Raw genomic sequence first — 7,768 nt, 5'->3', positions numbered from 1 at the left:
ATTTTCTTTGTGGTTCTTGATTGAACTCCTGTGTAGGTTCATCCTGAGCTGCAGCTTAAGGCCAGTTTCCCCAATGTAACAACCTTTGTCACATGCTTAACACTGTATTATGTACACCACATTAGCAGATGTGCATGAGTATGACCCCTTAATGGTGTACGTTTTGTTATTGTGACTCGCTGTATTCTTGTCACATATATGTTGGCAAAGTTTGCAGCAGGGCAAAACTTTAGTGGCACTCAGGAGGACTGCTTCAGAGGCTGGTTATATGAGTTGTGCATTTTCCAAATACATCCCCTCTTGTTCGCTGCCCCCGTGTGTTTAGTGCTGCAGATATTTCTCCTGACACGACTCCCATGCGCGACTATTTCATTTGAAGTGATTTGAAAACACACTTAAAACATTTGGCTCTTTTTCATCTCCCTAATTGGTGTCGATTGACGGCCTGATTGGACTCTCCCATGATATATATCTTTATCCCATGAAGAAGCCCAACAGGGTGAAACATGTTGGGGCTATCTGAATGAGTCATCAATTATGCTCTATAAACCAATCATGTGATGAATTTAATGTGATACCAATGATAGATATGGAATAATCATGTTTTATATAAAATTTTAACTAAATCATGTTACACTAATAAATGAATTTATCATTTTTATATATACCAAGAGAGTTTGTAGTATTTCTTGAAAGCCCCTCTCTTTACGGTATTTGCACACCCTAAGGTGGAATTTATGTAATCAAGCTACTAATTGTAAATTGGGGTGTGAAATCTTGCTCTCTTTAAGTTTTCTATGTTCAAGTACACGCCAACTAAAAATCTACCTCTAAAATATCAAAATATATACCCTCCTTGATTCGAATGAGGACCCTTCACTCTCCCCTCTTTTTCCATCCAATCACACTCCCTCCTTTTTCTTATTCCTTCTTTCTGTCCTTGCTGTTTCCGACTTTATCCAACATCTACCCCTCCCTTCTAACCCATTTCTGTACTTCATATTCATCCTCAATACTAATTTTGCTCATCTAGTCCAATTATAACAATAGTCTTAGCCATTTTCAGTATGGGGCGGCACTATCCAGTCTGTATATATTCCTTATACACGTGAAACTCGAAAAATTAGAATATTGTGCAAAAGTAATGGCAGTAAGTGCTGCAAAAGGGGCCCAAACCAAGTACTGAGTACATATGCATGCTTGTACTTTTCAGAGGTCCGATATTGTTCTATGTACAATCCTTTTTTTATTGATTGCATGTAATAATCTACTTTTTTGAGGTTGTGGATTTGGGGTTCTTGGGGTTTTCATGAGCTGTAAGCCATAATCATCACAATGATGACAAATCACGGCTTGAACTATCTTGCTTTGCATATAATGAGTCTCTCTCATATATTAGTTTCACCTTTTAAGTTGCATTAGTGATATAAATGAACTTTGCACGATATTCTAATTATTCGAGTTTCACCTGTATGTTTTGCTATGTTCTTGTTTTCATTTATTTTTCAAGTTCTAAAAATTATTTAAATGTTGTACCGAGTGATACCTTTATTTACATTACCCTACTGTACCTGTATTTGTGATATTTCAAGAGCCATATCAAAAGAAAAATACAGACAATGTAAAGAATTATATCTCACAACAGTACCATGTATTTTAATGACATCACATAATCCTTGATCCACACAGGAGGCCTTCTGATTCTTTGAATACGTCTAGGTGGTTCAGGTTCCTGGTCTGCAGTTTTGTTGGTAGGAATAGAAAAAAGTACTTCATCAAATTATACTTCTGAAACGTCTTGCATAGCAGGCACAAGACAATTGGTATTACATATGTGTCTATCAGTTCATGGGTGTAAGGTCCTCATTGACCAGTCACTCTAAGCAGAAACCAGGTCTTTTAAATCTAACTAAAGATCCAGGCTGAAAGTGTACTACTCTTACTACGCGTTTCTGATCAGTAAATGCCTTACTTTTGATTTTTAAATCTTAGCAACTGATGATTTTAGAGGCACTGGAATTTCTGGGAGTAGTATGTCTGCAATATGTAGTTTAGTGCGCATTTGTCTGCTATGTAGTAGGTCAGCTGACGAAACTTGTGTAGTTGCATGTCTAGTCACTCTGTAGCTATGTAAGAAATCTGTAGTAAAAACTTTCCAAGATTTCCCGGTAAGATTTGCAGTCTGAATAGCTTCTTTGGGGTTTTGGTTGAATCGAACACATATCGGGTTCGCTCACCTCTCGATCCTGTCACGGCAGAGAGGGCTGGATTCCCCTCTCCGATCCGCCAGCGCTGACTGGCGGAACGGACGGACGCGGGTACAGCTGGCTCTGCCTCTAGATAGGCAGATCCAGCTGTCAGTCACGCAGCTGGGCGGATCCAGACATCAATGTCGTGATCCGCTCCGGCGTCTCAGTATACCGCGAGCTGCAGCTCGCGGTATACTGAGCCTGGGGTAACGGGAGGATGCTAGTTTGTGTCCTCCCGTTACCCTAAGGAGAACTATGGGGAAAAGCCCTGACCCCATAGTTCTCCTTTAATCTCTCAATTTGCTTGGGGGTAATAAACAGAGAACTTCCTATGCTTAATATTTTTCTCTCTTAGGAAGCATTCACACTCAGATTCAACAAATTGTAGTCCATTGTCAGACACAATTTCCTTTGGAGTAACTTCCCTCCTGAAGACTGTGGAAAGACATGCAAGTGCAGTAGCAGATATACACTCATTGGCCACTTTATTAGGTACACCTTGCAAGTACTGTGTTGGACCATTTTGCCTTCAGAACTGCCTTAATTCTTTGTGGCATGAATTCAACAAGGTGTTGGAAACATTCCTCACAGATTTTGGTCCCTATTGACGATAGCATCACGGACCCAAAGTGTACCAAGAAAATATCCCCACACCATTACACCACCAGCCTAAACCGTTGATACAAGGCAGGATGGATCCATGCTTTCATGTTGTTTCTGCCAAATTCTGACCCGACCATCTGAATGTCTCAGCTGAAATCAAGAGTCATCAGACCAGGCAATGTTTTTTCAATCTTCTATTGTCCAATTTTGGTGAGCCTGTGCAAATTGTAACCTCTATTTCCTGTTCTTAGCTCAACTTTGCTGCAACTGTTGGCCAGGGAAGATCCCCTTCAAAGGCATTGGTGGTCAGTGGAGTCCCTACACCCTTTCGCTGCCACCGACGTAAGGCATACGGCGGAACAAAAGTGTTCCCGACTCGCCAGCTCAGTATGCCTTACGTCGGTGGCATTTACAGTTCTGCTATAAGCTCATGGTCGATTTAGCGACCAAAAGCTTATAGCAGAACTGTTCAGCTGACTGTCCCCGTCAAAATAATAGCTGTCATCAGTTTATCTTTTAGATTAAAAATAGTTTTATCTTTTAGATTTAGTCAGAAAATAATTTTTTTTGTGCGCTGATACTGATTTTAGTGTGTTTTAACAATTGAATTGTGTATTTTTATCGGTTTAATATTAATTTGAGAAACATTTGCGCAATTATCGCACGGCCTACAAATTTAGTATCACCATCTTATTATTCTACCAGGCCTGCGCTTTCAGAAAATATATGGTTTGGGGGGTCTTTAACAAACGCTAGCAACCCAGCAGTTGAAAATCAAATTAATAGGAAAAAATTGCAAAAAAGGCTTGGCCAGCTGATTTGAAAAATGTTCCGGAGGGCTTGGCAGCGAAAGGGTTAAAGCAGTGGTCTCAAAGTACCGGCCCGCGAGCCGGTACTACGTGGCCCGCAGCCAGCGCACAAGTCAGGTAAGCGGTCACAGACCGCGTGCCCGACTTGTGGGAGCAGCTACACGGTCTGCATCTCTATCGAATGCAGACCGCATAGCTGCTTCTGTGTTGGCACTCTGTGATTGATTGGTAAGGTCTGCTGCAGACCTCACTATTCAATCACCAATGATCGTGCCTCCTCACACAGCCTCCTCCCTGCAAAAAGGTAAGCAGGAGAGGGGGCTCTGTATTACATTTTCGATGTAAGTGTGTGGGGGATGACTGGGGCTGTGTTATTTTATATGTGTCAGGGGTGGGGGGGGACTGTATTATTTTATATGTGGAGGGGTATTTTTTTGTGTATGTACAGGGGGTGTATTTTTTTATATGTAGAGGGGTAGTATTGTTTTATGTGTATGGGGGGGGTGTATTAATTATTTGTGCAGAAGTAGTATTTCTTATGTGTATGGAGGGGGGTGTATTATTTATTTGTGCAGAGGTAGTATTTCTTATGTGTATGGAGGGGGGTGTATTATTTATTTGTGCAGAGGTAGTATTTCTTATGTGTATGGAGGGGGGTGTATTATTTATTTGTGCAGAGGTAGTATTTCTTATATGTATTTTATATGTAGAGGGGTAGTATTGTTTTATGTGTATGGGGGGGGTGTATTATTTGTTTGTGCAGAGGTAGTATTTCTTATGTGTATGGGGGGTGTATTATTTATTTGTGATGGGGTAGTATTTCTTATGTGTATGGGGGTGTATTATTTATTTGTGCAGGGGTAGAATTTTTTATGTGTATGGGGGTGTATTATTTATTTGTGATGGGGTAGTATTTCGTATGTGTATTGGTGTATTATTTATTTGTGCAGGGGTAGAATTTTTTATGTGTATGGGGGTGTATTATTTATTTGTGATGGGGTAGTATTTCGTATGTGTATTGGTGTATTATTTATTTGTGCAGGGGTAGAATTTTTTATGTGTACGGTAGGGAGGTGTATTATGTGCAGGGGTAGTATTTGTTATGAGGTTGTCGGTTGCTTCATTTTGCCAGCCTGATTTGGTTACTCAGAAATGCTTTGTCAAAGACACTGTTTTTGAGTATAATATATTAAGCTTTTAATATTTGTGACTATTAAAACGGTATTTCATGAGGAAAAGGTGCTGTTCTTCTTTCCATTTTTTGGCCCATAATGCTTCCCTTTCACACAAAACTACAATGCACTGATGTGAACCAGCCACACAGGAAACAATGGGATGTCTGCTTGTTATACATTTTCATGCAGCGTAATGCATGCATTTTGCTGCATGAAAACAAGTGTGATTTGGCCCTTAAATTACTTGGAAGCGTTTAACCGAACCAAATGCAATTTTCTCTAAAAAGCACCCTTGGAGTCTGCCATTTGCCACCCCCTTCTAAAATAACGTGGTTGCTTGGCTGTGCCTGGTTTCAACAGCTTGAGTCACTGACGCAGAACAGACAGAAAGTAAAGTCAGGACACTGTGTCTGATGAAGGGGATAATGACATGCGTCAATACAGGACGAACATTTGGCCAAATTGTTTGGTGTGCTGGTGACATTCTGTTCTACGTTTGATGTCTGCAGTGCCATTCGCAGTCACTTCAGCACCAACCTTTAGGAGTTTTTCAGTAAGGAGTGCGGCAGGACATCCTAAGGACATCTAATCTGACACCCTTTTATCCAATCAGCAACCTCAGAAGCCTTCTCAACTTATTAAGGAGGAACTTCACAACTCTGCTTTTTTTTTTTCTCCATCCCCTCTTACTTACCTGCTCAGCAAATCCAGCGTTGTCCTGCTGCAATCTGCTGCCACAGGCCAGGTCCTGCACTGCCATCGCCCCTTCTTACGCCATTGGGAATCGGCTGTCCCTTTTGGGTTTGTGGCCAGCCACCTATGATGTGCCGCCAGGTCCGCCATCCAGTACTGTGTGTCTCTGTTCTGGGATATGTGGCAAGGATGATCCAGGAGGCTGCAGGAGAAAATGGGTGAATATTAAGGCAGGCAGCAAGCAAGGAAAAAAACACAAAAGGAAAAAAAAAAAGCTTAACTAGGTTGGAGAAGATTGCAGGGAGTCAATTATGAGAGTGAAGCTTCATTTTAACCTATTCAGGGATCTCTATCTATTATATAAAACATATACTGTATGTATGTGCTTCTCTGCATATAAACCACGTTGCGCAGTCACCACACTAACACTGTCCACACAGCGCCTCCCCATTCCCGCCACCAGGTTAGATTGGGTCACGTGATGACAGTGTTACGCAGGACACCGCCTCTTCCTTTCGTGTGACCCTGTCGTAGTGGATCGTAGTGCGCATGCGCAGGCCGGTGAGTTGCGGCCTGGTGGTTTCTCCGCAGGGTCGCACTGCTAAAGGAGACGAAAGGGAAAGTGCGGCGGCCCTTTGTAAGTGGCACTTAGGGTGGGCGCCTAGAATCGTGGAGGTCAGAGAAGCCGAGCCATGGAAGCGGATTATTACAGCCCCGAACACTCGGGTAAGAGGGGCGGGGAAGCATGTTATCTGCTCCGGATCATATGTGAGACTGATGCAGTGTGAGGCGCAGCCTTGATTTCCGGGTTCAAGCTGTGCTTTGTGTGATTTCCTGCCATCTACCTTTTCATCTGAGGATCCACTGAAAGTGCTAGGCCCAGGTGTAGTCATCACACAAGTAGGGGAAGCCTCACTCTACTGTAGTTATGGTCACACTCTTGCCATTGGCATAGATGGGAGCTGGGTGGATCTCTGGATTCAGGATCTGTCCTTGTCTATGGAAGCAGGTTGGCTCTTTATTGTAGTACCGACAAAGCAAACTCACCAACCAGCCTGTTCATAGTCTTCTGTAGAATGTACTCTGGCCTGTCAAAATGGCCAAAGACCATGCACCTGGAAGATGCCTGTGAGGGACCTTGCAAATGACCCATCACTGGAGCAGAGGTATTTGCAGTTCTTTTACCATTTAGGGAATTAAAGTAACACTAAACTCCGGAGTAAAGTCTTAAAAATCCATTTAGGTACCTTACATATTAACAAAAAATGGATCTTATTTGTGTATCACTGAGCTGTAGATCCTCAAATCATCTCTGAATTGGTGCTGACACTGTCCTTCCTTCTGGAGTGTGACTACTTTTGTTCCCCATGGTCTCTGTGTGCTGTAAGGTAGCCACCGCTCCAAGCTCACTCCCGTGATGGACTACAATCTCACGTTTGAGATTGTAGTCCATCTTATTATTTATTTGTGCAGTTGTAGTATTTGTTATGAGGTTGTCGGTTGCTTCATTTTGCCAGCCTGATTTGGTTACTCAGAAATGCTTTGTCAAAGACACTGTTTTTGAGTATAATATATTAAGCTTTTAATATTTGTGACTATTAAAACGGTATTTCATGAGGAAAAGGTGCTGTTCTTCTTTCCATTTTTTGGCCCATAATGCTTCCCTTTCACACAAAACTACAATGCACTGATGTGAACCAGCCACACAGGAAACAATGGGATGTCTGCTTGTTATACATTTTCATGCAGCGTAATGCATGCATTTTGCTGCATGAAAACAAGTGTGATTTGGCCCTTAAATTACTTGGAAGCGTTTAACCGAACCAAATGCAATTTTCTCTAAAAAGCACCCTTGGAGTCTGCCATTTGCCACCCCCTTCTAAAATAACGTGGTTGCTTGGCTGTGCCTGGTTTCAACAGCTTGAGTCACTGACGCAGAACAGACAGAAAGTAAAGTCAGGACACTGTGTCTGATGAAGGGGATAATGACATGCGTCAATACAGGACGAACATTTGGCCAAATTGTTTGGTGTGCTGGTGACATTCTGTTCTACGTTTGATGTCTGCAGTGCCATTCGCAGTCACTTCAGCACCAACCTTTAGGAGTTTTTCAGTAAGGAGTGCGGCAGGACATCCTAAGGACATCTAATCTGACACCCTTTTATCCAATCAGCAACCTCAGAAGCCTTCTCAACTTATTAAGGAGGAACTTCACAACTCTGCTTTTTTTTTTTCTCCA

Source organism: Nanorana parkeri, unplaced genomic scaffold (genome assembly GCF_000935625.1).
Source record: "Nanorana parkeri isolate BGI_ZX_2015 unplaced genomic scaffold, ASM93562v1 scaffold667, whole genome shotgun sequence".
Lineage (NCBI taxonomy): Eukaryota > Metazoa > Chordata > Amphibia > Anura > Dicroglossidae > Nanorana > Nanorana parkeri.
Note: the sequence above shows the minus strand (reverse complement) of the source record.